The sequence below is a fragment of the Somniosus microcephalus genome, chromosome 13, assembly GCF_052327205.1.
Source record: "Somniosus microcephalus isolate GS21.2 chromosome 13, FLI_Smic_1.0, whole genome shotgun sequence".
NCBI classification, from domain to species: Eukaryota; Metazoa; Chordata; class Chondrichthyes; order Squaliformes; family Somniosidae; genus Somniosus; species Somniosus microcephalus.
Window position 1 is genome coordinate 79,563,303 of NC_140999.1, and position 7,707 is coordinate 79,571,009.

The following is a 7,707-nucleotide window of genomic DNA, read 5'->3' on the forward strand; positions in this document are numbered from 1 at the left end:
AAAGAAAATGAATCAAAAAGGCTAATGGAGTGCTGGCCTTTATATCTAGAGGATTAGGATACAGGAAACTTTCTGGTATCCAGCACTGACGGGACCGAGCTGGTGCCGTACCATCAAAACTACCGTAGAAACCAGCGCTAATGTTAAAACATACGGAGCTCCGTGTGAATCAACAAACCCTGTTGCTCAACAGCTTCAAAACAGTCGGCCGCAGCTTAAAAGCATCTCTGTAGCTAAGCAACAGCTTCAGCTAGACCTTGCAGAGCCTGACTGGGAAAAAAAAGCAACGAGAAGTAAAAAAACTTATAGGAAACGGCTCCTGAATTTTGCCGGTAGATAGAGCTTTCCGGACATTTAACCTCCGGTTAAACGAAAGTTTCCTGTACAAGGGTGTAGAAGTTATGCTACAACTATACAGAACCCTGGTTAGACCACACCTGGAGTACTGTGAGCAGTTCTGGACACCATAGGATACATGTGTCTTGGAGGGTGTGCAGTGTAAGATTCATCAGAATGATACCAGAACACCAAAGGTTAAATTAAGAGACATTACACAAACTAGGGTTGTGTTCTCTAGCATTTAGAAGGTTATGGGGTGATTTGATCAAAGTTTAAGATATTAAGGGGAACGGATAGGGTAGATAGAAAGTATGTTTCGCTGGACAGAGTCCAGGACTAGGCAGCATAGTCAGGTAGAGAGTTAGGTCACAGATCAGCCATAATCCCACTGAATGGCAGAACAGGCATGAGGGGCTAAATGGCCTACTCCTGATCCTAAAGCTGTGAATAATCCGGCACTATTGGTTAAACTTACAAATCACATCCCTGTGCTATTTATCTATTCCAACATTGAAGGCTGCCTCAAAATTTAGTCCAGACTGTTGATTGATCAGCAGCAGCCAGAAAGCTTGGTGGGTAAAACTCCCATTGAAAGAGTCAATGGTTGGGGAACTAAGCAGAATGCACGGGGAGAGAGGAGAAACAGAAAGCTAGGTGGACACCAGCCAACAGAAAGATGGATTTTGGTGGATGGGCGCTTTGCCTGGATGGATGGATTTGATTTTTCCTTCACTCCCCCAGGGGTAGAGGAGAATAGCTGAGACATGAATACATGACAAGTTGCAAACTGCCTTGGATGTATTTTTCACTGGAGTACTTGTGCACGGACCTGTAGTACTCACCACACCCTTGATAGACGTACACAGCTGAACTTTAACTTTCCGAAGGTAACTGACTGTTGAATTGCTAGGTGGGGCACAAATCACCTCATTTCAATGACGGCATGAGCTTCTGATCACTGCCCAGAAATCGGAGTTGGTCCCAGGCAGAATGCTTGGAACAGTACATGTGACATTACCACACTGAACCAACACAGTAGTGATCAGGAGACCCAGTAAACCAAGTACTGTACCATAAAACTGCCTCTACAGGGATAAATCAGTAACCACCTCATGCTTGGGGGGCAAGGTGAAAAAGATGAATTAAGGAAAGAGCAGTATGTAGTATTACTACGCAATGCTCACTTAAAATTCAGCAAAAGCACAAACCTCCATTTGGGATCAACCAGCGCTGATGGGAATGAGCTCCAGCAACAGTACAAGTACTGCTGTAGAGTTCAGATGTGCTGCACAGTATAAAAATGTACTACTTCAGTCCTAATAGACTGAGCTTTGAGAGACTTGTCATTGGTGCTACATGTATTCTGGCAAGTATCCTCTGACAGGTGCCTTATTGGACTGCAATATACTTAAGACTGAAATTAGAGAACAGACTCCTACCTCCACATTGGTCTTCTGGTTATGATTCTAGAAGCATAATATTAATGGGAGCCCAAAAGGTAACTGCTCAGCTCCATTTCCCAGAATACCACTTTCAGGACCAGGCTTAGTTCTTGGAACATATTCTACTCTCTCCAAAAGTTACAGTACTATCCCACTACTAGTGCCATCACAGACAAAGATGGACTACAAATTTGATCATTTCACAACTGTGCACAGTCCATTATACTACTCGAACCCAAGCTCAGTATTCCTCAAAACCAGTCAGGGTTATTAACTATAGAATATATAGCACATTAAACACAGAGGGGGGGGGGGGCATAACAGGGTGTCAACTCGATTTAAACAGGCAAAACCACAGCAGAAGACAAGATGCCTTTCAACCTGATGTTCTATTTTACATTTCATAATCAAGAAAGGTATTGCAATGTTAATCTGAAATCTCATGGCTCCCTAAAAGGCTCAAGAGTGCAAATTTCCTAAATTGATTTTAAATCTTTTTGCATTCAATATCTCCAGTGTTGATCACTTAGAACATTGGAAACTATCAACTCAATAATTGCTGTATAATCACAAGAAAAAAAAGTTCAAACAAACATCCTGCTAAAGGAAATTAAGTGGGGAAGGAAAAGAGCTAGATATTCTCATCCATGCAGCAAACCATGATCTGTGCACCAGATTCTGGAACTGCATACATGCCACCTGGAAATTTAATGGATATAGATTAATGGGTAATAAGCACAGGATCTTAAAAGGATATGAAACCACAGCAAAACAAGAAAATTATTTCTGCTAATAGCAAGAGTTCTCTGCAGTTCTACAAAATGCCTGCTCACACCAGAGATTGGGCCCTTCTCCAAGCAAGCACCGAACCTGATCTCTAACTCAAACTAGCACTTGGCAGACAGTCTTGAGCCACACCTGGTCCACAAAAGGAATTTTAAACGGGAACTATACTGGAAATGCCAAGATCTTGGGAGTCCCAACACTTGCACTGCATTTATACATTATAATAATGCTAGTAGACTCCAGTCACACCTCGAGGCAAACAGCTACCGGAGGTAGTGCATGCTGAAGGTAAACAAACTATGTAACTTGCCTTGCTGTTCCTGCATTCCCAGCCTGTACAGACATGCACAAGATAACTGCAGTACTTTCAGCAACGGCAATCGTGCTTGTAAATGTAAGGTTCGAAAATTTCTGCACAACCCCAGAACAGAAGGAAAGCATTATTTTTTTAAAGGATTTTGGAACATTACAGAAGAAATCTGCAAAAGGGATAAATTGTATGGTTGGGCCTAGCAGAAGGGTTTCAAGAGTTAAATTAAGGAAGAGATTTTGGACTGTTAAGGAATATTGGGCCAGAGATTCAAAATAAAAATCCCAGGAAGATTTGGCTGGTTTAAAAGGACATGTTCAGGCTTGTAAAAGGCTGGGACAAAGGGGAGGTGGGGTGGGCCCCGGAGTTTGGATATTGGACTGTCTAGGAATGCCCTGGGCCACCCCAGTTTTACATAAGGACAATGAAACCTGTTTCCCGCCGAGAATTCGCAGAGCCAGGTACTGGAATAAACAGGATATGTCCCCAGCAACACAAAAGGAAGGAACATTAGCCCTACAGGATTCAGCAAACAAACCACAGTCCAAAACCAATTAAAGAGATTGACAAACATTTTGCATTTTTTTAAAACTGGTTTCAAGGCAATCCCGAAACCAGTTAAAGGCCAATTAAGTTTAGATGAGCAATCCCCTAAAGTCAAGTTTAGATGGGCCATCCCCGAAGCTTGTTAAAATTTTGAAACACATTAAAAATAACGAGCCCGCCAAATTTAACAAAGAAACCCGAGATTTGGCGGTCAGATAAGCCAGGCCCCAAATTAGTATAATTGAGGCCTGCCTTTTCAGTTCAAGAGACAGTTCAGCTCATCACCAAAGACAGAAGTTCAAGTTCAGCCAACCAGCTCAAGAGAGATCATCATCGGAGGCTGGAAGAAAGATCGCGGCAACCAAAGGCCTACAGAAACCAACAACCGCCAATATTACCACCAACCAGGTAATATTGGGCCACCGCGACCAACAAGAAACTTGAAGAAGGGTCAAACCCGAAACGTCAACTCAAATTTCTCTCCACGGATGTTGCCTGACTTGCTGAGTTTTTCCATCATTTTCTGTTGTTATTTCTTTGGTTTGAGAGTTTTTCAGCGGTTAGTTTCTTGTTGGTCGCGGTGGCCCAATATTACCTGGTTGGTGGTAATATTGGCGGTTGTTGGTTTCTGTAGGCCTTTGGTTGCCGCGATCTTTCTTCCAGCCTCCGATGATGATCTCTCTTGAGCTGGTTGGCTGAACTTGAACTTCTGTCTTTGGTGATGAGCTGAACTGTCTCTTGAACTGAAAAGGCAGGCCTCAATTATACTAATTTGGGGCCTGGCTTATCTGACCGCCAAATCTCGGGTTTCTTTGTTAAATTTGGCGGGCTCGTTATTTTTAATGTGTTTCAAAATTTTAACAAGCTTCGGGGATGGCCCATCTAAACTTGACTTTAGGGGATTGCTCATCTAAACTTAATTGGCCTTTAACTGGTTTCGGGATTTCCAACATCTGCAGTATTTTGCTCTCAAACCAAAGACTTGTTTCCACTCTACAGGCTAGTCTGACTTACCCCATGGTAAGATTTGGACACAAAAGACCCTAAAACTAGCCCTAACCAAAGAAAATTGGGTACTTACCCGATATATCCAACAGCGGACCAACCCAAACGAAGACGCAGTCTTCTACCATGTCCGATGTACGGCAGGCCCCAACCGCCACAACTAAAGAGAACCCCGAAATCGCGAACCTCTACAGTCTGTCAAGAAAGTTGTTTTGTTGAGCATTTCCTGGTCCTCTGGATTCCAGCCCAGCTAGTGTAGTGGGGTTGGGAGGGTAAGAGATTTTGTCTATTGTAATTCTCCCTCGCTTATTCCGAGTGTTCCCCACCCTTTTAGAGTATAAGTTTTATTGTATTGTATATTTTCCTGTCTCAAAATCAAGATCTGAATTCTTTTGACTAACCCAGGTGTCTGTTGCAAGTTTATTACAAACCCCAAATAAGTCCAAAGTCTAGGACAAAAGGGAGTGGGAGCAATTTGAACCGCTCAAAGGAGTCAGAAGTGAAGCTGACAAACAACCCACACGCCACCCCTTACAGCAAGCTGCTTCTTGCTGCAATGGCAGACTCCGTGCATTGCAGAAGCATTTCTGCAATACAAAAATCGGTATTAAGGTGAACTTTGGAAGGGCAGCAAATAGGTCTTCGGCCCAGGTACTTACTCCAATAGAATTTCAGCTTTGCAAAGCAGTGCCAACCTGCCTCACACAACAAAGGAAGAATCAACAGATCAGGTTACACCAGTTATAGAACAGCAGACTGAGGAATGTGCTTTAACAGTTACTGACCGGTTTAGAACTTGGAAGCTGCCTCATCAAACAGGTTTCTTATAATCAAGTCACCAGTTTACACCTGCGTCAGAGTTGCAAAGCCATATTCTAGGCTATACTTTATGAAAAGATTACCAGATTGACATGTAAACCTGGCCCAACTTTAACCCTTTAAAATGAACCAAATTCAAATTGGCCAAGACCCACCTAGCCCCCAGGGAAGTAGCTAGACATGAATATTTAATACTCCAATGGTAATGGAATAGCATCTACACAGCCCTCCACTGCCTGCAAAACCAACAGCAGAGGTCCTTATCTGTTGGCATGTGAAGCCACTTCAGCTGAAATATAATGGTTTCACGTGGAACACGCATACGAGATGAACTAGTTGGTTAGTTCAGAACCCAGCATTCAAGAAACTACAAACCGCTGTGGTTACCTCCCTCCAAAGCATTACCTGTAACTTGGTCAGGTCACTGTTCACCTAGAGCCACAAAGTGAAGTGTCAGCAGTTACCAGAATGACCAACACCATCCAAAGCTTAAATATTTTTTTCCTCATACGCTCTGGATGTTGATTCAGTCACAAGTGCTTACTAGCCCAGAAGGTGGCCTTGGATCAGGTTGTGTGCAGGGATATCACACTCAATCCCTACCTCGCCCTCACACATTCTTCCACCAGGGAACATGAGTGTGATCAGGAGTGAAAATTGATTTTATGAAAAGCTAATTTTCTCCTCCCTCTGGACAATGAGCCGAGTTGGAGCGCCCGCACTTCATGCCTGGCTGACTCAGACAATTTAGTCTAGACCAGGGATCAAGTCAGGAAGCTGATTGCTATGTCAGCTACTCACTTTCAACTTGGACTCAGCAATGAGGTGGAGGAAAAAAAATCCAACACTCCCACTTTTAAAACCTTGTGTACCTACTGAACCTTTTTAAAAAACCAAACCCGTAAGATATAAAACTGAAGCAAGAGTACATCTACAGAAGTGAACCCCAGTTAGTACAGTCTGAGAGCAATTGGAAATGAAGCAACGTAATATGGTCAGTTATGAAACTTATAGAAATGAAGCCTACCTTTGTACCAACTGTTATATCTTGGACAATGCTGTAGGAGAACAGAGAAAGAAAAAAAGTTAGATAGCAAGTTCATCACATACCAGCTAAGAACACAGCAAGGAAACATTTCATTCTGCAGTTCAAGAGGAGGATCAGAGGCCAACCGTTGTAAACAGTTATGGCTATGCCAATTGTTCTTTTTATTTACTTCTCCGCCTCACCACCCCCCCGGCAGGAAGGAGCTTTGCACCTCTGCAAAAGAAAGTTGAACCCAATAAATGCATTCAAGATCTACAACAGTCACAAAAAAAAGCAACTGTAACTTTTAAAGTAAAAAAAGTTCTCAAAACACCAGAAGTGGGGAAGTGCAGAGGGAGAGAGTTGATCACAATTTGTAGTGCAAAGCAAAACTTCTACTGTACCTCTTAAAACAGCATCTAAACTATGTATGCTAGTTTTTGTACATCCCTCAAACTGCCGACATTTGTCTATAACTCATTACACACGCTTTAGTAGCCCTTGAATCCCAAGTTTCTGAACATTCCATTCTTTGGAACCAGTGCCTTGAATGAAGCAACCGTTAGATAACATGCAAAATAAAGAACCACAAGTGGTTACACGAAGGTCAGATTGCAAGAAACGGCACATGTTTAGGCCCAGCAAAATAATCAATGAGTGTAACATGGATAGTTTTCCTATCTAGAGAATCAGTTCTCAATTCAGTATCCTGAGACCTTGTAAGGAATGCTTAAATGCTATATGGCAAAAGGCAGCAAGGATCCTGCACTTCCCCAGGTTAGAAGGGGGGGAGCCACCCACTTCTGCTGAAAAGAGCAACCATGTGGACATCAGACTTGAATCCACCCACCCCACAGGAATTGAGCTGCCAGTACTGTGCTTGATAGCTGCCAGACAAAACCAGAAAGCAGTTCTTCTCCCCCACACACACAATCCCCCCACATATATGATACACAAGAATGCTTGAGAAACAAGTGGCCTCAACAGTAAGAGGGTGGAGCCATGTTAAATGCTCATTCACAAACTGTTCAATCTTATGACCACAGCAAGACAAACTTCAAGAGAAATCCAGTATTAAACCAAATGATGATTCACAAACCTCCAAACAAAATCCAGATTTTTTGCAGCTGGACTTCAGCAGCATGCTCCTTTCTTAGGGCCCACTTACTGTACCACTACACAACATGCGCATATTAAAACTAAACCATGTATGTAAAAGCAACTACACCCAAGAATGCATGCACAGCCACCATTTTAATGACAAAGCAATGCAATTCTTAAAAACAAAACCAGTGAATCTGCTGTGTGGCGAATGCGATCTCGCCACTCCAGCTGTAGAAATTGCCTCACATTGCAATTCTCTGCCAATTTTATCTTTTCTACGTGGCACGACACATTTAAACTGGGCAAAGTTCTACTGGGAACCCTGCAAT

The 7,707-nt window shown here is 42.8% G+C and overlaps 1 protein-coding gene across 4 annotated transcripts in view; it reads right to left on the bottom strand.

Moving 5' to 3' along the window:
* Positions 1-6,367, bottom strand: part of LOC147108435 (polypyrimidine tract-binding protein 1-like) — a 32,406-nt gene extending 26,039 nt beyond the window's left edge. For all 4 annotated transcript variants that reach the window (XM_086005074.1, XM_086005072.1, XM_086005073.1 and 1 more), the window contains exon 1: positions 6,275-6,367. The gene's annotated coding sequence lies outside the window, so the exon portion shown is untranslated. The remainder of the gene's footprint in view (positions 1-6,274) is intronic.
* Positions 6,368-7,707: the final 1,340 nt, after the last annotated feature.